The 26,132-nt window shown below is 42.9% G+C and overlaps 1 pseudogene; it reads right to left on the bottom strand.

Moving 5' to 3' along the window:
* Nucleotides 1–16,679: 16,679 nt before the first annotated feature.
* Nucleotides 16,680–16,797, bottom strand: LOC124796484 (annotated as a pseudogene).
* Nucleotides 16,798–26,132: the final 9,335 nt, after the last annotated feature.

Raw genomic sequence — 26,132 nt, 5'->3', positions numbered from 1 at the left:
AATGTTCCTTCGGATATGCATGCATCCAGCGGATCAGGTAACTTGTTTTCACCCCATGAGAATCTACGGAGATGCTTAATGCACATTCAGGTGACCAAAAACTGTAAGAAACGACTTTACCACCCATTGAGACCAAAATCGATAGCGAAAATGTCCTCAATTCTATTAATTGGAACCAGAAGTTGCAGAAAGGTACAGTATTTACAACGGAAAGATTATTTTTTCCTTCCTTATCCTACGTCATTCTCTGCAGTTTGTGTCAGACCCGACAAATTCACACTGTCACGGAATCCACACTGTCAGAAAGTTTCAAGTTCTAGTCCTATTTATCTCCGCATCACAGATTCGCAGCTCACCGTTTATTCATGTTACGCGTGGAAAAACACATGCCTTAAGATTCACTCGAGAGAGTAATATGTGTTTACCTCAGAGCAACTGCGCCCAGCTCGTTCCTGGAAATCTTTGTTTTATCTCCCAGAGAGCATGCGGAGAAGGCAGGGGAATATAACTGCCAGCAATCGCACAAATATTAAAATAATATTTCCCTGATTCCTGGATACCTCTAGAGGCAGTACATGTTCAAATGTTCTTTTTACTTTCCTTCTTTTCATTTCCTAACAAATGTTCTCCTCTACTCAACTTTACTTCGGTAGCAAAATTACATTCAGAATGCGTACACAAACATTCCATTACACAATCGATACTTATAACTTTTTTGATAATTCTGAACCATTCTGTTAGTAGAATTGATATGCTACACGTTGTAAATGAATTTATTGCTAGCAACAAAATTTTGTTACTAGTGTGCTGCTAACGATAAGAATACATGCAGGTTCTGTCGACCTATTTATAACAGGAACACAGGCAGTTTTTGTCGATAGTATATTGACGAGACAAAAACCATGGGATAGATATATGTACATGTAAGTATAGCTCTAGTACTGTGTACACAAGGTATAAATGGACAGTACATTGGGGGGGGGGGGGGGGGTGCTGTCATTTGTGCTCAGGTGATTCAGGTGCAAAGGTTTCCGACGTGATTATGGCCGCACGATAGGAATTAACAGAACGCGGAATGGTAGTAGGAGCTAGAGGCATGGGACGTTCCGTTTCGGAAACCGTTATGGAATTCAATATTCCGAGATCCACAGTGTCAATGGGGTGCCGAAAATACGGAATTTTCAGGCATTACTCTCACCAATGACAACGCAGTGGCCGACGGCCTTCACTTAAAGCAGCGGAGTTTGCTTAGAGTTGTCGGTGCTGACAGACAAGCAGCGCTACGTGAAATAACAGCAGAAATCAACGTCGGACGTACGACTAACGTATCCGTTAGGACAGTTCGTTGAAATTTGGCATTAATGGGCTATGGCAGCAGAAGAATGACGCGATAGCCTTTGCTTACACCACCACATCGCCTGAGGTCGTGACCATTGCGGTTGGATTCCACACGACTGGAAAACCGTGACCTGGTCAGTTGAGTCCCGATTTCAGATGGTAAGAGCTGACGGAAGGGTTACACTGTGGTGCCGACTCCACGAAGCCACGTAACCGAGTTGTCATGAAGACACTGTGCAAGCTGGTGGTGTCTCCACATTGGTGTGGGCTTTGTTTACACGGAAAGTACGGGATCCTCTGGTCAAACTAAACCGATCACTGACTGGAAGTGGTTAATTTCGGCCAAATGGAAATCATCTGCAGCCAAGCCATTCATGGACTTCATGTCCCCAAAGAGCGATGAAATTTTTACGGACGACAAAGTCCGTGTCACCAGGCCACAGTTGTTCGCAATTGGTTTGAAGAACATTCTGGACAATTCGAGCGAATTATTTGCTCATAAGATCGCCCGACATGAATCCCATTGAACATCTGTGGGAGACAATCGAGACATCAGTTTGTCCACAAGATCCTGCAGCGGCATCACTTTCGAAGTTATGGACAGCTATAGAGGCAGCATGGCTCAGTATTTCTGCAGGAGTCTTCCACCGGCTTGTTGAGTCCATACCATGTCGAGTTGCTGCACTACGCCAGGCGAAAGGAGGTCCGACACGATGTTGTGAGACGTTCCACTACTTTTATCACCACAGTGTAGACTGTTATAAATTAAAAAACCAGCACTACTATGTAAATATAACAACTGTTCAAGAACTTTCGCATTGGAGGATTCTTCTGCGTTGATTTGTTTCATTAACTGTGAGAGGGAAATCTTTAATCTCTTTGTTCGTTCTTGTTATGTACACGTGAAACTGTTTATTTTGTTCATTTTTTTATGTCAATGTTTTTCACTGCCCAAAGATACATCCAAAGAAGTATGCCCTCCCCGTGAGCTATGAAGACTTTGGATGATGCTGGTACATCTGCCTTCGCTGATTTTGCTTAGATGGTGTGGCGCCTTTCCTGATTTTAAGCTAATATACAAAGCAGGACAGTTGACGTGCTTGGGCGACACGGTAACACGATATTGTTTTCGTGTTATCGTGTTGTTGACGCAATTGGGCGACGAACTGGCTTCCGTCACACTGCTTTTGTGGAAAGCACGAGTAAAATAGAACCACTGTATGAAGCAATGTCCACATGGGACTAACATTTTAAATTTACTCATAATCGTCGCTTTTCAGTCATATACTATCGCAATGCCCGATAAATAATTGTTGGGACATCAGCCTTTATTAAACAGAAAATACACGTAAAGCAATTAGATGTTGTCAAGCACTCCATCACTCCTCTCCATAATCCAGTAAAAATCACGTTCTGTCCTCATTTATAGCTCACACATCATATCGTCTCTCCTTATAAATTGGTTGAAGATTCTCCACAATTTAATAACTTGGAATCACATATTCTATACTCCACACTTTGTTATGCGACCATTTTTTCCAAACTGTCCCATAACTTACGCAAAACCGGAAAGCAATGGTCAGATCAAATCAGAATAAATTAATCTTCGCCGATAAATGAAAAATGATTCAGGACCAGCGATTGCCAATACTTCAGTATATAGATCAGAACTTCCTATGTTGTATTGCATGTACACCTAAATAAGAAGCCACTGCGAAAATAGTTTGAACTTGCACTTGACTGTGGACGAGAGAACATTTATTTTCGTCAGTCTTCTGGCTGGTTTCATGTGGTTTGCCACAGATTCCTTTCCCGAGCCAACCTTCACATAATAATAATGTAATGCCGTGTGGCTAAGGCCTCACGTCGGATAGACCGTTCGTCTGGTGCAAGTCTTTCGAGTTGACGCCACTTCGGCGACTTGCGTGTCGATGGGGAGGAAATGATGATAAGGACAACACAACACCCAGTCCCTGAACGGAGAGAATCTCCGACCCAGCAAGGAATCGGACCTGGGCCGTTAGGCATGACATTCCGTCGAGCTGACCACTCAGCTACCAGGGGCGGACTGCCTTTTCATCATAGAGTAGCATTTGCAACCTACGTCCTCCATTATTTGCTGTGTGTACTCCAATCTCTGTCTTCCTCTATAGTTCTTACCGTCTGCAGTTCCCTGATGTTTTAACAGATGTCCTATCATCCTGTCCCTTCTTTTTGTTAGCATTTTCCAAGCACTTCTTGCTCGCCGATTCTACAGAGAAGTTCGTCTTTCCTTGGCCTATGGGTCCACCTATTACTCTGCATTTCTCTGAAGTACCGCAACTCAAATACTTCAATTCTCCTCTGTTCCTGTTTCCCCACAGTCCATGCTTTATTGCCATACATTACCATACAGAACATCGCTATCAACGTGCGAATTCGTACTTTCACCATAAAAATTCGACTGCGAAAATGTGTTGCAAAATCTGACTGCGAGAAAGTAACTTGAAAAGATCTTAAGCGTTCATAACATTCAAATACTAGAAAATTGCCCGTGACATTATGTACAACCCCTATCTTGGAGTTAGTATTTTGTAAAACAACTTCTTACCGCAGACACACATTTTATCATCCAGCCAATCAAAACTACGCGACAACAGAAAAATGCAGAGAATAGTGTTCTGCTTGTCGGAAGCGCATTGCGGAAAGTTAGTTCTCTGGTAGGGTTCTTCATGGGTGGGCTTCACTTGTGGAAGACTTCTCAAGGCTCGTCTGCGATAACAGGCTTATCCGGCTGAGCTGAACTTAGACGCTAGTTGTTGGCGCAGACCCCATGGCTGATCTTGCAGCCACTTCAGCCGCCATCTGCAGACTGTGAGTATGGAGAGGTCCCGCTGCAACAGCGAGGCGAACTGTAAGGAAAGTCGAGTCATCTGTAACGACGTTAAGTAATTTCAGTTTTTATTCTCAAGACTTGTTCTCAGTCAGAGGTTCAACATGCTTCCAACTCGGTTAATAGACACACATGCATATCCTCCCGTAGCATTTTCTATGTCTATGCGCTAGCCTTTGGTAATCACAATACGACTTCTGTAAATGTTCTATGCAAATACGCGTTCATGTGAACCATATTCCAGATCCCTTGTCCAGATCTGCAAAGACATCAGCTTATTATGGTCAACTGTTGCTAAACCATTTCTTTTGATTTTACATATAGTAAACTAAGTTAATTGGGATCCTTGCCTAATTTCGTAGTCAGATGAATTTTTTTATCATTGTTTTGGTGGGTAATGATTTGCTTGTATCGGGTACACAGGGCCAGATTAAAATATTTAATTAAGGCACTTCACTGCAGTCTCACAATAACCCCAACTGCTTACAATTTATACACCTTTTTCACTAACTGTTAGTTTTTCAATTGTTCAGCCTAATTTTCATATATTTGATATCCAGAAATTCTGAAACTATTCACCTCTCTCTCTCTCTCTCTCTCTCTCTCTCTCTCTCTCTCTCTCTCTCTCTCTCTACTCACTGTTCTTCAACTATCCATTCCTCTGATTTTACGCAGGTATCAATATTTCTGTGCATAGGGTCCAAACAACAGAAAATACACTTGTACACATAGGCGTCTGCGAGGAGTGGCAAGAAGGAGCACTGGAATCTGGGTACAGGACTTTTAGCCACTACGGAATACTCACGACTTCCTAGCAATGCTTGTCTGCGACTCTACTAAACTGTATATTGAACATTGCTGAGCGCGACGTGAAATACCGTGACTTGAGCAGTCACTACGTAAGCACCTTGGAGGGTTTTTTAATTATTATTTTTACGCTGCGCAGGGGCCTTACATCGATTCCTTGGTACGGCGGAGTTTTGGCTGCTGTCAAGGAGGATGCGAATATATACAGAACACTGCCGAATGAGCGACCCCAATACATATTTTGCCTGTAACATCCTCGTAATGACCGTATCGAGTTAGAAAAAGGGGCCTAACCTGCCAATGACATCTTGAAACATGGCAGTAGGAGGAGCGAAAATATGCCAATAAATGCAGTTAAGTGATCATATGTGAAGTTCTGTAAGCGAACAAAATGCTATAAAGGCATTGAATTTGGATAACTCTTTTTTAAAGTTTATTCTCTGTGTCTCCTCTTCGGGAAGTACCTTCAGTTGGTTATTTCTCAATCGTTCTGACTTGTTTTTCTCTCTTAAACTCTTAAAGATCGGTTTCAGCCTAACGTATGGGAATATGGCTAAACGGTTTCTGTCAATATTTTCTAGATTTATTCTGCAATTAGCTGGATACCGTGTGTTTAATCACATGAGGGAGTAATTTCAGATTGTTAAATCAAAAGGATGTCATCCATATTCATACTAATAACATAAAACGATACACGTTTTGTATACAGTTGATGTATGGTTATTTTATGTATCAAAGTAATTTACCTTAAAATACCAAACGGATATGAGTCATTTTAGACACAAAAAGTTTTTATTATATTTAGTTCCTGAGGTACGACACGTCTGCAGACTTACCGAATCAGTTACGTCAAAAGTGGCAATTTTAGAATCTCGGCTCCTCTTGGTAAAATTTCTGCGGACGCCCATGCAAGCGCAACACTTACACGCGTAGAAATTTACGTAATGCATGTAACACAGGTAATATTAATTAAAGAAAAAAGGAAAAATAAACACACCACACACATCACAGCAGGAACTGAAAGTTTACTAGAAATAAACAGACTTGCCACTCTTCCCCAAGTATTAGCTTATGCGCAACGATCCAAACAAAATCCCTGCTCCGTTTGCGTTTGAACTATTCTCGTTTCATTATAATTGCAGCGCAAGGGTCAAAGTTTAGGCCCTCTCACCATCGAAATTCGCCCGCACCCGTGTTCCGCTAAACAATGCTCCGCTTTTTAGAGCCTGCTGCGTGTGTGATACGCCGTAAAATGTTACCAGCGAAAACCGAAAGAGAGAATTAAAAACAGGACGTGGTACTGCCAGATATAATACGAGGAGCACCGGATAAATGCTGTTTTCATGGACAGTGATTCAGAGTACTGAAGTTTTTCACGATGGTATTCTTGTAAAAAAATGTTTTCGATGTTCAAGATGCGTCATATCTGAGCAGCGCCACAAGCTTTCGTAAATTTTCATCACCGGGAGAAGAATGATAGCCACTATGTAAGAGGCACACATCGATGCCACCGTGACGCGGCAGCCTGTTTCAGGCCTTTCTCCTCTCATTTTAAACTATTTGCATACTGAATTTGCATACGAAACTCTTCTGCTTCATTACTTCCCGATTCAGTTTTATTTTCGACTTCCCAACTGTACTGCGTGTTGTTTACATGCTAAGGGTAACGTGTAGCACTATAGGTTACTGCGGTAGCGTTCACGCTTTCCGCGCCCGGGTTCCCGGGTTCGATTCCCGGCGGGGTCAGGGATTTTCTCTGCCTCGTGATGACTGGGTGTTGTGTAATGTCCTTAGGTTAGTTAGGTTTAAGTAGTTCTAAGTTCTAGGGGACTGATGACCATAGATGTTAAGTCCCATAGTGCTCAGAGCCACTATAGCTAACCCACCCATACCACATTTCCATCTTGTAGTTCTTCCCATTAAATGCATGTGGTCTTAACTATTTCGCAGGTGGGGGGGGGGGGGGGAAGGGTGGAAGGGGTGACAGGCGGAACTTTTACACGTTCTAGAAGTGCTTCCATGCTCTTAGAGTTCAGGATCTCACACTAGTTGGCCGCATGGACAGTCAGACGAACCTTTGCAGGGATTACCTTCCTGCCTCAGCTTTTGCAGACAATGAACGGCGAACGGAATACTGGCGTCCCCAAGAGCGGAACGGGAAACCACTGGCTGAAGGGGTGTGAACTCTGCCTTGTTAGATAAACTTCGGGTGGAGTGCTTAGCTGTCTACTTGCCGTTACGCTACTGTGTATGGTCTGCAGCCACGTTTCCTGAAGCAAAATATATAGCAACAAAATTTCTAGAATTTCCGGTAAACAAGTCTGGACTTTGGAATGGGGCGACACCTATCTCCCGTTTCCATATACACGCATCTCATTGGAGGATAAATTTAACTTTACGGCGCGAGCTATGAAAAGAAACCTCCAGATTCCTGGTTGGAAGAGCACTTCAGACCTCTCTGGGTTTGGCTGGGAAAGATTGTGCGGAAGGGAGGCTACCAAGAACTGGGAGAAGCATTCGTAGTCGTATTGGGTTCGAACTTCTACTCAGTGATGCTACTCTGGACTCTGCGCTCGTACTTTCCTTGACTTCGGCCCTACATCTACATCTACATCTACATTTATACTCCGCAAGCCACCCAACGATGTGTGGCGGAGGGCACTTTACGTGCCACTGTCATTACCTCCCTTTCCTGTTCCAGTCGCGTATGGTTCGCGGGAAGAACGACTGTCTGAAAGCCTCCGTGCGCGCTCTAATCTCTCTAATTTTACATCTTCATCTTAATCTAAATTAAAGTAACTTACGCTAACTTAGCAGGCCGTGGTGGCCGAGCGGTTCTAGGGGCTTCAGTCTGGAACCGCTCGACAGCTACGGTCGCGGGTTCGAATCCTGCCTCGGACATGGATGTGTGTGATGTCCTTACGTTAGTTAGGTTTAAGTAGTTCTATTCTAGGGGACTGATGACCTCAGAAGTTAAGTCCCATAGTGCTCAGAACCAGTTGAGCCATTTACGCCAACTTACACTATGGACAACACACACACACCCATGCCCGAGGGAGAACTCGAACCTCCGAAGGGGGGAGCCGCACGGACCGTGACAAGGCGCCTCAGACCGCATATATTGGAGTTTTGAGCTTAGTTCCTGTGTTTACAGGAAAATAATAATGAGTTAAGGACGGGTCCACCTTTTTGTAAGTACACAGATATTTGTTTTTTTTAATCACTCATACAACACGTTTTGTCGCTGTTGTGGCATGCTCAGTGGTTGTTTTATTATCTTCCTGAAGTACGTACACACGAGTTCTTTTTAGGTTAACGAATACGATACATCAGATTATGTCGTCATTTAAATTCTGTGGGCAATTTTTTATGTAACATTGTTTGTGCCCTGTGGTTGCCAACGGAAATCAGCCATAGGCCTAAATTAAGACATTATATCATCTGCAAACATGAGAGGCATTAGAAAATCGTCTGCATTGAATTTCTTGTACAGTATCCAAGCTTTGAAATGCATGTTCTGGTAAAATTCGTGGCATACGCCGGTTTCTGGCGTTACCACTGTAGTATGGTGCTGGTCCTTAGCTCTGACAAGTTTGATTTTATGTACCAGATGTGTATTTGTGTAGTTCAGTTGAACCTCTGGATATCGGTAAAGGTTTTGTTAAGTTTAGGTATGGCGAATTATGTATGTATGTACGCACTTCAGGAAGATAAAAAAAAAGTCCACTGAGGATGCCAAAACTGTGGTGAAACATGTTTGGGCGATGAAACAAAACAATAATTAGATTACCAGCAAGAAAGTGGACCTATCCTTAATTCGCAACTACTTAACTTACTTTAAAATAGTAACTTGCTTTAAAATATATTCATGCGTATAACACTGCTGTTGTGTAACTCTACAGGAATTGAGCCCTAAGTCACAACACCAACAAAAACAACAGCAGCAGTAAACACCAGTGGACATCATTTTCTCCCCCTCCTCAACCACCACACCCCTCCCCATTTTCCCGCCGGCTGCTGTGGCCGAACGATTCTAGGCGCTTCAGTCCGGAACCGCGCGACCGCTACGGTCGCAGGTTCGAATCCTGCCTCGGGCATGGATGTGTGTGATGTCCTTAGGTTGGTTAGGTTTAAGTATTTCTAAGTCTAGGGAACTGATGACCTCAGCAGTTAAGTCCCATAGTGCTCAGCGCCATTTGAACCATTTTTGAACCCATTTTTCCCCAAAAATGTGACATCAACATTGCAATGAACTTAGTTCAGCAAAACTAACTATGTGGTGAGCTTTAGATTAATTTATTAACTTTTTATGTCACAAAAATGGCAAAAATATATCTACTAATAAACAAAACATGCTCCGAAACGAGTCGGAACGTGTTAAATGAAGGCAAGATAAATGATGTGAGTGGTGCAGCAGTAGAACGCAAATAATTTACTGCATTTGAAACGATAGAAATTAAGCAGCATCCTATTTGAATAACAACCTGAGATAATTTTACAGTAAAATGAAGCGCTCGGCACACTTTGCATTCCGCAATTTCAACGGCAATATCGGAACATTCAAATAGCAGAGGTGTTGCAACGCCTCTGTTAAAAACATTATCGTCATACTCGTACGTTACCTGTAATCGCTATACATCCGTGTTGTGAAAAAAAGGGACTGCTTTTCTTTAGTTCCTCTGTAAGGCCTTTACACTAAGGTGACAAAACTCGTGAGATACCTCCAAACATCGTGTCGGACCTCCTTTTGCCCGGCGTAGTGTGGCAGCTTCACGTGGTATGGACTCAACGAGTCGTTGGAATACCCCTGCAAAAATATTGAGCCATGCTGCCTCCATAACCGGCCATAATTCCGAAAGTGTTGGCGGTGCAGAGTTTTGTGCAAGAAGTGACCTCTCCATTATCTCCCAGAAATGGACGTTGGGATTCATGTCGGGTGATCTGGGTGGGCAAATCATTCGCTCGAATTGTCCAGAATGTTCTTCAAACCAATTACGAACAGTTGTGGCCTAGTGACATGACGCATTGTCATCCATAAAATTTCCGTCCTTGTTTGGCTGCAAATGGTCTCAAAATAGCTGAACAAATTTTCCAGTCAATGGTCGGTTCAGCGGGACCGCAGGACCCAGTCCACACCATTATGGAGGCACCACCAACTTGCATAATGCCTTGTTGACAACAAGAGTCCATGGCTTGGAGGAGTGTGCGCCACACTAGAACCCTACCATCAGTTCTTGCCAACTGAAATCGGGACTCATTCGACCAGGCCACGGTTTTCCAGCAGTCTAGAGTCCGACCGATATGGTCACGAGACCAGGAGAGACGCTGCAGGCTATGTCGTGCTATTAGCAAAGGCACTCGCGTCGGTCGTCTACTGCCATATCCCATTAATACCAATCTACTGCCGTAGCCCATAAACATAAAATTTCGCTGCAGTGCAGCTGACAAGTCTGCACAAACGCCGCTGCTCTCGGTCGTTTGGTGAAGGCCTTCGGGCACTGCATTGTTCTTGATGAGAGGTAAAATTTAGTATTCCCGGCACACTATTGACACTGTGGATCTCGGAATATTGAACCCCCAAAGACTTCCGAAATTTTCCAAGCGTCTAGCTTCATCAGTCATTTCACATTCAGAGTCTGCTAATTCCTGTCGTGTGGCCATAATCACGTCAGAAACCTTTCCAAATGATTCACCTACAAATACAGCTCCCCTAAAGCCCTGCCCCTTCATACACTGTCCCTTCATACTTTGTGTACGCGATACTACCGCCATCTGTACAGGGGCATATCGCCATCCCATTACTTTTGTCACCTCAGTGTACGATTAGAAATACGTGATGAATTACTGACGCACCACGCCGGCCTGCGCGTTCTCTTGTGAGCTGCCTGTGTTTTTTAATTGGTACCAGAAGCGGATTACTTCCCCAGCGTCAAGTGTGGCGTACGCACGCAGAGCCAACTTTGTGTTTTTCCCAAGCAGACGGCCGCAGTGCGTGGCACATGTCTGACGTCGCCGCCTACCCCGCGCGCCCGCGCTCGCCGTAACTTGTTGCTCGTTCCATTACCATAAAGTTGTCCTCCCCCGCAGTGGCGGGCTCACCTCAAAGCGGCCAGCGCCGACGCTTGAGGACCTATTAGCGCACCTCGTGCCGTGGATTATTTAGCAGCTTCCGCGGATGGTAGATCAAAGGCCTACCGACTTGTGTCCTGCACACGAATTGGACATTAGTCTCACAGTCAGCTAACTGTAAAATTAGCGCAGATAGTTAAAAAAACGGGGGGGGGAGGGGGGAATGAGTCTTCTATTGATGTTTATGCTCTTGAAACACGATTAAGACCATGTGCGTAGACTCGTGGCCATTACTTTATAGCTCTGGCATGCACACTGTAGTCGGCATAATATCTTGAGAGAATTCAGCAACTGTAAACGAGTAGATATTTAACATAATTCTCATTTATTGTTCCATCTCAGTTGCACACTATTTTAATTCGAATATATGTTTCGATCACTCTGGCCATAATCACGTCAGAAACCTTTCCAAATGATTCACCTCCTACAAATGACAGCTCCGCCAAAGCCAAGTGTTTGTTCCATAGCGGGACAAACACTGGTAGCAGTTAGCAGTTACTTCTGTAAAACATCGGGGAGTATGCGTACGGAACGATTTGAAGTGGAATGATCATATGAAAGTAATTGTTGGTAAGGTGGGTGCCAGGTTGAGATTCATTGGGAGAGTCCTTAGAAAATGTAGTCCATCAACAAAGGAGGTGGTTTACAAAACACTCGTTCGGCCTATACTTGAGTATTGCTCATCAGTGTGGGATCCGTACCAGGCCGGGTTGACAGAGGAGATAGAGGAGATAGAGAAGATCCAAAGAAGAGCGGCGTGTTTCGTCACAGGGTTATTTTGTAAGCGTGATAGCGTTACGGAGATGTTAAGCAAACTCAAGTGGCAGACTCTTCAAGAGAGGCGCTCTGCATCGCGGTGTAGCTTGCTGTCCAGGTTTCGAGAGGGTGCGTTTCTGGATGAGGTATCGAATATATTGCTTCCCCCTACTTATACCTCCCGAGGAGATCACGAATGTAAAATTAGAGAGATTCAAGGGCGCACGGAGGCTTTCCGGCAGTCGTTCTTCCCGCGAACCTTACGCGAGTGGAACAACAAAGGGAGGTAGTGACAGTGGCACGTTAAGTGCCCTCCGTCACACACCGTTGGATGGCTTGCGGAGTATAAATGTAGATGTAGATGTGTGGTGGCCGAGCGGTTCTAGGCGCTTCAGTCTGGAACTGCGTGACCGCTACGGTCGCAGGTTCGAATCCTGCCTCGGGCATGGATGTGTGTGATGTCCTTAGGTTAGATAGGTTTAAGTAGTTCTAAGTTCTAGGGGACTGATGACCTGAGATATTAAATCCCATAGTGCTCAGAGCCATTTTTTTGTAGATGTAGATCATCTTCAGATCTAAGGAATTACATCTGCAACCTGTCTTGTCTACTCAGTACAGCATATCGAAGTAGATGTAATCGAACTGAAAAAGTGTACGACTGAGACGGAACAATAAATGAGAATTATCTTAACTATCTTCTAGCATACACATTCGAAACATTCAGTGGTATGAAAATTGTTAAACCGTCTGTAAGTTGGAACGACACTAGAGCTCCAACCGGCGAGAAAGCCAATCGTCATATTCTTCGTAAAGAATTACGTTTGATTTAATTATTATGCTGCGTAATTTAAGAAGAAGTTATATTAGTACGTCAGAACCGTTCCTAAAATATCAAGAGCTGTTAGTGATAATTCTAAACAGAGTACGGAAGTCTGTAACGTATCTTGCCTTTCTGGCAGATAAAAACTCTATGTATGCGATGGCACGATGGGGTCAGTAATGTTGCATACATCCCCTTGTGGCTACTGAGCAGCATCATTGTTCGAAGGCTCCTTGACCGTGGAAAAACCATACTGTCCTCCGTAGAAAAATTGGTACTGAATATTAATTCGGACGTCGTAAAAATAGATCTGCAGGTTCGACTTCTGGACAATAAAATGCTTAAACGATCCGACGCGATAAGCAGTCGGTTGTTCTGCCTTCGAACAGTGTGTGCACAATTTCCTGATATGTCTACTTGAAAATTATAAGATCATCAAATAAAATAAATCTGATAGTGGCAAAAGGTTTCACAGTAACTGCAGCCACCACTATTCATAAATAAAATTATTATTTTTTGATAAATCAGAAATTACGTAGGAATGACAACACGTGCTTCCTAATACAACGAGATCTGTAACGTGAGTCAGAAGACGAAGTCACAGTTCCTATTGCAAAAAAAGAATACAAAACTGAGATTACTTATTACGCCTTATGCATACTGTCTGTGAGTTACAATTGACATCTGCCCTTCAGTCACACATTACAGATACGTTTTGTGATGTAAGAGATTCTTATAGGCTGACGATTTCTTCGCACAAGGAATAAAAAATGGAACATCTTTTAAATGATACGCTTCAGGTGAAACGTCGCCTAAGAAAAAATATAAATTTCTATGCTGGTAAACTTCTACGTTATTTGATACAGAAACAGCTGAGTAAAACTGAACGTACTCAGACATTTCTCTCTTTACTTATTCTGATCATCAATAAACTGACACACAATATTTTTAGCGCAACGTAATCTGACTTCCAGTAATCCCTACAAAAGAATGGCCCTAGCTAACAATAACCTATACCTTTCATGAATCACTCACCTCACAAAAATCTTCGTTACTCGAACTACTGCAATACAGTGAGCGCCAGTACTGCCAGCTAAATAAAAGATTCTAACTACGGAAGGCACTAACTACTGATAGGCATAGTTAGCAAATGAGAGATTTTGATAGAGAACAGACTATGTATTTACCTTAATAATGTTCAAAAGTCATCATATGTATATCAGTTCATGATATCCAGTTTTACAAATTTCCTTTTTCTGACGGACAAACGTCCTTACCATCCGCTCTCAAATCTCTGTCCCCACATCCACCATTGCTGGTGACTCACCTCCAACTGCGCAACGATACATGCTGTTCAGATCCAACTGCCCAACACTACACAAGCGAATATTCCAACAATAAGTCCAAGCAGCCACAGACAGCACACAGCAGTCAGTGATTTTCATACAGAGCGCTACGTGGCATTACGAACATAAAAACCTAAACAGCCTACTTACACAGGTCGTAAATAAAAGGACATAGGTTGCAATGTATTGAAGAAGAAATGTTTTCGGACATGTTCGCCTATTCATCTTGCTCTATGTTTTCTCTTCAATGGCATCCTGATGAGGCTACAATAAATAAAGAGCAACCTTTTTTCCAAGAACTTTAATCTAGCATTTTGTAAAAATGTTTCTATGATACTTCTTGCGGCTCTTTATTCTATTCGTGAGAGCCACTTCCCTTGTCACATCAGTTTTGTTCGGAATATGGTGAGTTGCTTATTCTTCCACTTTGCTCTATTTTACAACACACGAATAATTCTACTTAATATAATCAGTTCATATTTCGAAAACGTCTGTGTTGAAGATGCCGCTGTTTGTCTAATTTTTCCGGCTCTGGTGTAGCAACGATGTTGAAAAAATGGTTTCTTTTGTGTGTTCAGTTTTAATGATTTTTATGTTTTCTTATTACTATTGTGTGGCAGTTATCTTTCAACGTCAGCAATGATGATGATCATAAACTAAATTGGCTCGAAGTGTAGCGGACGAGACTTCACGTTACCGTGTAGCTATACGAAATATTTCCGCCAAATTTAGTTTTTGTAGACCCATCATATAGATAGGGATGCGGGACTGCGGCTGATCAATAACTCGTAGAAACAGGATACCAACAGCCGTAATTCTTCCTAAAAATTTTGTTATCTAAGCAACCAGTTTCGACACTCCATTAGTGTCATCTTTACGCCTCTGCACATATAAGCGAAAACCGAATTGAGTCATCCAAACTTTGGATGATATAGAATAGGTACCATCTAAACTGAACCTTGATAACATACACTTCGTCGTGTACGCTCCAAACGTGCGACAACAGTTGACAGTTGTTGGGAGTTTGGAGTATAGACGTCTAATAAATAGAAGTCCACGGTATCCAGTTCAGTATACACTGACATCAAGGAGTTGTGCGACATAAACGAAAGTTATTAGGCTTGTTTCTACATCTGAAATATTATGTCTATTCCAATTTCTGGCTACGGTCGCAGGTTGGAATCCTGCCTCTGGCATGAATGTGTGTGATGTCCTTAGGTTGGTTAGGTTTAAGTAGTTTTAAGTCTAGGGGACTTATGACCTCAGATGTTAAGTCGGGTTGGGGGTTGTTTGGTGAAGGAGACCAGACAGAAAGGTCATCGGTCTCATCGGATTAGGGAAGGATGGGGAAGGAAGTCGGCCTGGCCCTTTTAGAGGAACCATTCCGGCATTTGCCTGGAGTGATTGAGGGAAATCACGGAAAACCTCAATCAGGATGGCCGGACGCGGGATTGAACCGTCATCCTCCCTAATAAGAGTCCAGTGTCTAACCACTGCGCCACCTCGCTCCGTGGCTCAGAGCCATTTGAACCAATTTCTGGCCAGTCGCATAAGAGTGGAGCCAGTAGCGCCACTACATGGAAGCCTATCGGGTTTGATTTAAATACGCACTGTAACGGTCTTGAGCGTTAGTCATCTTCGAGACGGGACATGGTGAGTTGACGTTCGTCAAGAACGCTTTTAAGGTTGCAAAGACGTCATTATAAACCACCACAATTTGCGACTTCAGCAGTGTCAAGAGATAGCTCGTTGGTGAGCAGGTTGGAGGACTGTTGTGTTTTGTGATGAAAGCTGGTTCTGTCATGATTCTAGTGATGGCCATGTGGTGATTATAAGGATGTCAGTTGAGGATCTGCAACCAAACTGTCTGCGTGCCAGAGACATTCGACCTTCACCTGGAGCCATGGTCTAGGGTGCGATTTCGTGTGACAGCAGTAGCACTCTCGTCGTTATCCCAAGCAACCTAATTCCAAACTTGTACATCGGTCTGGTGATTCGACCTGTTGAGTTGCCATTCATGAACTGCAGTTCAGGGGGTGTTTTCCAAGAGAATAACGCTCGCCCATATACCGCTGTTGTAACCCAACATCCTCTACAGAGTGTCGACATGTTGCTTTGGCCTGCTCGACCACAAGATCTGTCTCCAATCGAGCACATTTGGGCATCATTGGACGAGAACTCCAGCGTCATCCACGAACAGCACTGACCGTCCCTATATTGACTGACTAAGTGCTCAACACGCTACATGCACGTCTGCATGCTTGCATGCAACAGTCTGGCGGTTACACCTGTTATTAACGTACCCGCATTACTATTACAATGGCTTATCTCGTGCTTACATTAAAATGTGATATTAGAATATTAATCACTTAAATGTAACCTAGACGAATTATTCACGAAAGTTCATTAAGCACTCCGTCTTCAGGCCACAAGTGGCCCATGGGACCATCCGACCGCCGTGTCATCCTCAACTGAGGATGCGGGTAGGAGGGGCGTGTGGTCAGCAGACCGCTCTCCCAGTCGTTACGATGGTTTTCTTTGACCGGAGCCGCTACTATTCGGTCGAGTAGCTCCTCAATTGGCATCACGAGGCTGAGTGCACCCCGAAAAATGGCAACAGTGCGTGGCAGCCCGGATGGTCACCCATCCAAATGCCGGACACGCCCGACAGCGCTTAACTTCGGTGATCTGACGGGAACCGGTGTATCCACTGCGCCAAGGCCGTTGCCACGAAAGTTCATTACTCTACATTAATTATTTTTTGGTGTAGCGATTTTTCCCGTCGGTGTATATAATACATATTTTATGTGCGCCAGTGTTTGGATGTCTACCGGTTCCCGTCAGATCACCAGAGTTAAGCGCTGTCGGGCAGGGCTAGCGGGGTGAACATCCGACCTGCCGAGCGCTGTTGGCCCGCATATCGTGGTCGTGCGGTAGCGTTCTCGCTTCCCACGCCCAAGTTCCCGGGTTCGATTCCCGGCGGGGTCAGGGATTTTCTCTGCCTCGTGATGGCTGGGTGTTGTGTGCTGTCCTTAGGTTAGTTAGGTTTAAGTAGTTCTAAGTTCTAGGGGACTGATGACCATAGATGTTAAGTCCCATAGTGCTCAGAGCCATTTGAACCATTTTTTTGAGAGCTGTTGGCTGGAGGGGGGGAGGGGGGGGGGTGCACTCAGCCCTTGTGAGGTAAACTGAGGAGCTACTTGATTGGAAAGTAGCGGCTCCGGTCTCGTAAACTGACATACGGCGGGGAGAGCGGTGTGCTGACCACATGCCCCTCCATATCCACAATCAGTGACGCCTGTGGCTGAGGATGACACGGCGGCCGGTCGGTGCCGTTGAACCTGCAAAGGCCTGTTCGGACGGACTTCAGTTTTAGTTTTAGTTTGGATATCTCCATTCATTGTACGCACAGATGTACTGGGTCCTGAAGTTGACACTAATGGAGAATCAAAACTGGATGCTTAAATAATAAAATTTTTAGGAAGTCTTACAGTTGCTGGTATCCTTTTTCTACGAGTTATTCCTGCAAAAGGTCACTTCCTCTGCAGTTTATCAGCCATTTATTTCGTGCTAAAAACAAAGAAAAAAGCTAACCAAACTGTTTTTCTGTGGGTTACAAAAGAATTGTAACTAAACAATCCCTTCATACTTCATGCTTCATACTTCTGACAGTCATTAGGAAGCCTAAGAACGACAAATGATGTCTTCTTTTTGTTATTGCTGCTATTTATTGCTCTACAAATGCTCCATTTTGCATAAACCGTGTTACAAACCGGTACAAACGATCCTGTCCGCATTCATTGGATATCACATTCAACAGTGCGGCTGGGTACCGCTTGAAGCGCTGTTGTCGTAGTGTATAATAAAAAGGAACAGGGATATCACGACTGTACGTGTTGGAGCGTGCTTCTGTGGTCATTCGGATTGCTGAACTAACGAATCAGATTTCCTTCAACAAGGTTTAGCAAACACTACGTACATAGCGAGATGGAGAAGAGTTCGCATAGGAATTTTCTCAAGCTCTGCCTCTTACAGGAAGGGATTTAGTGGGCCCAGTAACCTTGTAGGCCAATACAGTGTTACGACGACGCAAGCTTTCATGTTTACCCACCACTTGGCTCTTCGCAGAAAGTTGAGTAAACAGAGCCTGTCACTGTACACATTCGGCTCCGTATTTGCAGGCGGTGTCCTCCTGTGTGACAACGGACTTCTTTCCGCATATAGGAGAAAGGAGTAGTAAGCGGCGTCCAGAGCTTGTTTACATCTTGCGAAGCGCGAAAAAACTTTGTTTTTCCGCATAGTTATTGACAATTCATAATCCAGCTCTGACAGACCTTTTTGGGCCATTTATCCCTCTGTTAGTTTATCAGTGTAGTCTTTCTTTACGAAAGGATTTCAAGAGGAAGCATCTTTCCAAAATTATAGCCATTTTCACACAGACAAGTCAATATATGCATTTGAAGACATGAAATGAAGCAATAAAACATAGTTTATTGCACGTTTTTGAGAGATTACTATGTGTTGCACCTTTTCCCTTCAATTGTATGCTTAAGCACCTTTCCCTCTATTTTTATTTGCATTTTTGATAAATTAGAATTTTTTTCTCTTCTTGAACAGGATTTTAAGATTTTGTTTAATCAGAAGTCAACAGTGGTCAACAAATATTAAAATATAATTTATGGAAAGCAGCAGTAATTATTCATTACTCCAGCAACAATGGACAACCTCAGTAACAATGCTCAGCCTCAGTAACACTGTTCAACTTGCGGGCATTGAATGAATTTAGTGTGAATCTTGCCTTGGTATTAATCCACTCCACAAGATAAACAATCCTGCATTCAAATCGTTTCATGAGAAGTACGCACAAAAGTCAATACCGGATGAGGTGACTGAGAAAAACTTATGTGCAGCCAATTTGTGAGAACGCTCTAGAGCAAATAAATGAGTGGGTCGGCGAACATGAAGGGAGATTCGTTTTATATGAAACTTCTGACGCGCTACAAAATTCATTTTTGGAATTGCTGGTTTTTTCCATTCTCTGGTGAATGAGTGAAAACTATGCTTTTTAAAATGTATAAACTCGACAAGGCGAATGCTTCGACCATAATACAGTAATTCAACGACTCATGTATGAACTTGTAGCTACGCGGCATACAATACGAAAAAGTGAGGCTTGAGGTGACTGATCAAGCACGCTACATGTTTTCGGCTCTCCGACAATTGAAATGTATGTTCCTCAACCTCGATCATGTGACATGTATAGCACATGGTCTGCACCGTGCTTGTGAAATCATCATGTAGAACTAACGCAGGGTAAATGACTTCATTTCTGCTCTGAAGAAAATTCTTGTAAAGGCTCCACCTTCCACAGTTTTTTGTCATCACAAGGTGGGGTACTTGGATAAGACGGGTGGTTTTCTTGTGCGAAAAGCTTGGATACAGTCAAATACTTCCTACGTGCCCCAAACACCATGGACGCAACAGGCATCAAGCAGGCCCAAGATGTAGTCAATAACAAAGACCTAGGGTTGGAACTTTTTCCAGTGTAAGGTCGCAAGTATTTGCCTGTGATTCAGAGTATGGAGAGAGAAAGTATGGAGAAGGAGGAGAAGTGGAAGAAGTTGATGAGTCTTAGGGACATCCTTGATGCATTTACCGAAGACAAATTGAATTAAATTTGAAGTACAATCCCGATGTAGAAACCTTCGTAACTTTGACTGAACATCCTTTCCGGGTGCTGACAAGATATGCTTCATTGGTTTATGCAGATGCCGAGCAGAGTTTCTCTGTATATAAGGAACTATTGAACGCAAAGCGCCAGCGACTTAGTGTGAAAAACAGTGAAATGATGCGTGTAATCCAGTATAACAGAATCCCGTAAATGGGACAAAGAAAGTTAATGTAGTTGGTTTAAACCGAAATAAAGTAAAATCATCAGCACCTACTTTGCACCTTTTTGTGTGTATTTTCAAATCCTTCTTCCCCATTTTATGACCATAATTTGCATCTTAAAATCCTTTCACTGGTGATCAGCGTAGGGAGTCCACTGGTGGAATTTCCGGTCATTGCCATAGCTTTTACTATAGTGGATCACTGATACTTGTCAAGAACTTTGAGGGGACGCTGATAAATATAAAAAGCGAGATAGACATGCAGACCGGTTCAAATGGCTCTAAGCACTATGGGACTTAACATCTGAGGTCATCAGTCCCCTAGACTTAGAACTACTTAAACCTAATTAAGCTAAGTACATCACACACATCCATGCCCGAGGCAGGATTCGAACCTGCGACCGTAGCAGCATCGCGGTTCCGGACTAAAGCGCTTGGAACCGCTCGGCCACAGCGGCCGGCATGCAGGCCGGTGAAGATGTTTCAGCTCTAAAGGTTTTCTGAGCGGCTACGCAAAATTATTATTAATAATATTGTTATTATTATCCTCCATTTTAACCATGACATCATTGACACCAATTTTTGTTTCCATACGTTGAGTAAAGTACTAAGAAAAATCTCTTTCTCCATTTGAGCAAGACGTTTACCGAAAACTTTCATCTCCATCTTAAAGAAGAAGTATCTGCGAAACAGTGTTTCGTTATGGCTTCCATTACGGTCGTAGGACATATTTCAAAGAGACGACAAAATAAAAAAGCTAACCTTCACGATTTCTTAAACGTTGCACGTTACCTTTTATTGTCACTGCTACTAGAAAGCACAGAATTTGGAGACGAAATTACGTCTCTACACGTTACGGACATGCTCACAGACGCAGACTGCAAATATCTGTATTTCAGGACACACCCCGCAAAATAATAAGGTTCACTCCGTATTTCAGTTCGTTGTCTCACGAACAGATAGCGAAGTAGTCAAGCATATGTCACGAAACGTGTGAGCCCTGGCAATCCTAAAAATGTTCGTGCCAGTAGTTCTAATTTTATGTTAATTCAAAAGAGCAAAGCCACCACCGATATCTTGCCCAGACATCACTTTCAGGATGGTTTCTCGCCCTCACCGCTCACACAATTTTATTTTTGCTGAAGCTAATTTTCATTCCTACTTCCACATTTGCTTTATTATAATCATCCATTAGTTATTGAAGTTTTCAAGCAAACGAATATTGGTCACAAATAGAAAGATTTGTTAGACCGTCTTCATTAACAGGCATTCCATTTTGGTTCCAGTTCAGTGATTTGAAAATCTCTTCCGTTGAAGAAGATAACTGTTCTCGCGAAATAATTTCACCTCTTTCTAGCACCTATTTCCTCTTTGGTCTTAAATTAGGTACATATTTTTAGTATTTATTTTTGACGGTCCAATTCTTTACTGTTCAAGTCCACCGCCACTGCGAGAAACTATCTCGGCCTGTTCAGCTGACTGTGCATGCTGTTTACGCTTATAATGCAAATCTGTTACTCACACTAATTAAAAGCTCTTGCGATTTGTAGGCGACCAGAGACAATGTACCACTGAGAACAAATACCTATTTTTACTGCCGGCCGGAGTGGCCGTGCGGCTCTAGGCGCTACAGTCTGGAACCACGCGACGGCCACGGTCGCAGGTTCGAATCCTGCCTCGGGCGTGGATGTGTGTGATGTCCTTAGGTTAGTTAGGTTTAATTAGTTCTAAGTTCTAGGCGACTGATGACCTCAGAAGTTAAGTCGCATAGTGCTCAGAGCCATTTGAACCATTTGAACCTATTTTTAGTATTCCCTTCCTTTTGCAACAGATATTGTTATTTTAGTTATTTACTGTAGGAGAATTTCTTGGACACCCCCAAGCACATCACAGAATCTCTGAGATTTCGCAAATTTTTTCAGTACTTGTGTAGATTTTTTAAATATTTACTGAAAAGAGACAGTGATAAAGTGATGAAATTGTTATCCGAACGTTGGTAAACGAACATATACATTCGATGTATATTCCAGTAACAGTCGCGAAACAGCCATTCACCAATTTTGCCTTATGAGTTTAATGCTATATATCATTTATTCCTTTGAATAAAGGAACTCAAGGTAAATTTGTGGCTGGTTGCTGTCCTAACACGATCAACATTTGTCTTCAAAAACAGCCACGGTCTCCAACATGTCATCATATGACAAAATTGCATATATCATTTATATCAAAATGTTGATACATAGTCACCAAACAACGCCTAGGAGTCTGCCAATCGAAAATGCTTTCGGCTAGCACTGTTAGGATTTAGTTCGAATGTGTTGAGTTTTTGTGTAGAATTCTTTGTGAAAGTAAATTTACTTTCGCCAGAATATCTGTCCTAATACAGAAAAAGCGTTATCTTTCTTTGCCCCAACTCTTTTTGCCAACAGAAAAACTTTTATTGAGAAGCTTTTCAGCTCCACTTTCCGGTTTCGTAGAGCCGGCAGGGGTGGCAGTTTCCATTTGTTTACCGCATTCAGCCACGGCTCCATCACATTAACTACATTAAGGCCACATCGGAATCCACTGTGCACGACAGTGTGGCGAACTTCATTTATTTATCAAACTGTTTATTAGCTTTAAAACCGATGCACTCTATTTTGTACACTGCGCGTTCCCGACCTCCTATTTACCAGCTCGTTCATTCTCCAAATACAGGGCTTTATTTCATTTCATTACATTTAAAAACACAGATAATGTTTTACCGGAATTCATGGAACAACTGGCTAGGCTTTTATCACAGCCCCCATCCAACCTTCTGTTCGTTTTATGCATTTTACATACTGAGTAGCATTAGAAATATAGAACAGAAGAAAAATCATTGTTACATAAACTTGCCACTGTCTTGCAGGAAGAAGGGTAAGATTCCCTTGAACCACTCAGACACGTATTTTTCCACTCCAAAATGACTGGAAGTTATATTGAATGCGAATGGCTTCTATACCGTAGTAGACATGGTAATGTGCTATGATTTTGATGTTTCCATATTTTTGGTCAGGCCCTGTCGTTCGGTTGTGACAAAGAAGTTAGTACGTCTTCCAGGTGCGTAGCAATGTAACGCCATTTTTGTGTAATACGAACAAGCCTTCAACGCCGACGTTTAGGTTGACACCGCGGGAATCTCACAGAAATTAGCCGTCCACTTAATGAGATTCTTTTAGGTTTTGCTAGCTTTCAGTTAGATGCATGCACGATAGTATCTGAAATAGACCTTTTATACTTCCTTCACAGTGACTTTTCCAATGAAAATGTATATCGGTGGATTTGAGTAAAGCAGCTATGTCTAGGTTTCAGGCAGGATCCCCCGTTTCGTTCGATGCACAGGAGCTATTCTAATACAGTTGGAGAGCTTCTACAGTGCTGTTCGAGTTTAGGAGAAATACCACGAGGGCAGAGGCGTGAATGGCAATTTGAATTGAGGAGGGAGGCGTTCTAGGTTAGTCTGTGCCGTTGTCCAAAGCCACTGTGTCAGAGTGGTGTAGTGGTTAGCAGTATGTTAGCGGCAAGAAACAATGAAAGCCTTCTCTGCACGATAGCAAAGGAGATACTATCGAAGACAGTGCTGTCAAAACAGAGTTACTAAACACAGCCCTCCGAAATGCCTTCACAAAAGAAAACGAAGTAAATATTCCAGACTTCGAATCGAGAACAGCTGCCAACATGAGTAACGTACAAGTAAATATCCTCGGAGTAGTGAAGCAACTTAAATCATTTAATAAAACCAAGTCTTCTGGTCCAGACTGTATACTAATTAGGTTCCTTTCGGAGTATGCTGATGCACTAGCTCCATACTTAACAATCATATACAACTGTTCGCTCGATGAAAGATCCGTATCCAAAGACTGGAAAGTTGCACAGGTCTCACCAATATCCAAGAAAGGTAGTAGGAGTAATCCACTAAATTACAGACCCATATCGTTAACGTCGACATGCAGCAGGATTTTAGAACATATATTGTGTACGAACATAATGAATTACCTCGAAGAAAATGGTCTATTGACACACAGTCAACATGGTTTTAGAAAACATCGTTCTTGTGAAACACAACTAGCGCTTTATTCATATGAAGTGCTGAGTGATATTGACAAGGGATTTCAGATTGATTCCGTATTTCTGGATTTCCGGAAGGCTTTTGACACTGTCCCACACAAGAGGCTTAGTGAAATTGCGTGCTTATGGAATATCGTCTCAGTTATGTGACTGGTTTTATTATTTCCTGGTAGAGAGGTCACAGTTCGTAGTAATTGACGGAAAGTCATCGAGTAAAACAGAAGTGATTTCTGGCGTTCCCCAAGATAGTGTTATAGGCCCTTTGCTGTTCCTTGTCTATATAAACGATCTGGGAGACAATCTGAGCAGCCGTCTTTGGTTGATTGCACATGACGCTGTCGTTTATCGACTAATAAAGTCATCAGAAGATTAAAACAAACTGCAAAACGACTTAGAAGAAATATCGGAATGGTGCGAAAAGTGGCAGTTGGCCTTAAATAACGAAAAGTGTGAGGTCATCTACATGAGTGCTAAAAGGAACTCGTTAAACTTCGGTTACACGATAAGTCAGTCTAATCTAAAAGCCGTAAATTCAACTAAATACCTAGGTATTTTACGAACAAGTTAAATTGGAAAGAACACATAGAAAATGTTGTGGGGAAGGCTAATCAAAGACTGCGTTTTATTGGCAGGACACTTAGAAAATGTAACAGACCTACTAGGGAAATTGCCTACACTACGCTTGTCCGTCCTCTTTTAGAATACTGCTGCGCGGTGTGGGATCCTTACCAGATAGGACTGACGGAGTACATCGAAAAAGTTCAAAGAAAAAAAATGGCTCTCAGCACTATGGGACAACTTCTGAGGTCATCAGTCCCCTAGAATTTAGAATTACTTAAACCTAACAAACCTAAGGACATCACACACATGCATGCCCGAGGCAGGATTCGAACCTGCGACCGTAGCGTCGCGCGGTTCCAGACTGTAGCGCCTGGAACCGCTCGGCCACTCCGGCCAGCAGTTCAAAGGAAGGCAGCTCGTTATGTATTATCGCGAAATATGGGAGAGAGTGTCACAGAAATGATACAGGATTTGGGATGGTCATCATTAAAAGAAAGGCGTCTTTCGTTGCGACGGAATCCTCTCACGAAATTCCAATCACCAACTTTCTCCTCCGAATGCGAAAATATTTTGTTGACACCGACTTACATAGGGAGGAACGATCACCAAGATAAAATAAGGGAAATCAGAGCTCGTAGGGAAAGATATAGGTGTTCATTCTTTCCGTGCGCTATACGAGGTTGGAATAATAGATAAATGCGAAGGTGGTTCGATGAACACTGTGCCAGGCACTTAAATGTGATTTGCAGAGTAACCATGTAGATGTAGATGTCTGCCTAGTGAGCAGGATAGCCCAGTTTGTATCCTGGCGTCGTATAAATTCCCAGTCTTCGCTTCAGTCAGTTTGAGACTTGAAATCGTCTCTGGAACCATATAGTGTCATTTGACTTTTCATTGTATTCTTTCCTCTAGTTAGGATAACCTAGCATGGGCTACCTACGCCGAGGCACCGTCGACCACATTGAGGTCGCTCTCCGAACATTCAGCATTATGTAGGATGTATTATCATTGATAGCGAAAACTGATACGGCAGAATGTAGACAATAAAAGAAACGAAACTTTCGAGTGAAGATGGGTCGCAAATGAAACTTCTCCCAATTTCTCTGACTTTGGTATGAAATATTGTCCTAGCTAGTAGAAATCTATTTTAAATGTAACCTCCTACATTAAATCCCATCTAATTGGCTCAGTTTTAACCCATGGCCGAACTTGATAAGAAATGGAATACTACTTCAACGCGTTACTTGTTACAATTTACTGTTCATTAGTACCCGCTTAAGGAGCTGTTTAAAGAATCGTCCTTGCATTTGCACGCTATGTTGCACTCGTCTTTGCAGTGAGTTACAATTTCTTTCAAACAGCCCTGGATCGTCAAGTAAATCACAAGACTGCAAAATTCGAGCGAGGTCTGATCGTCTCGCAGGCCAAGATACAATGCCTGCTTGATCTGTCCATCTTTGACAATACTGGCGAGTCAAATGTTGTATTACATTAGCAGGTAAATGAGCCCGTGTCCCATAACG

This window comes from Schistocerca piceifrons, chromosome 4 (genome assembly GCF_021461385.2).
Source record: "Schistocerca piceifrons isolate TAMUIC-IGC-003096 chromosome 4, iqSchPice1.1, whole genome shotgun sequence".
NCBI classification, from domain to species: Eukaryota; Metazoa; Arthropoda; class Insecta; order Orthoptera; family Acrididae; genus Schistocerca; species Schistocerca piceifrons.
Note: the sequence above shows the minus strand (reverse complement) of the source record. Positions and strands in the feature narration are given on the sequence as shown.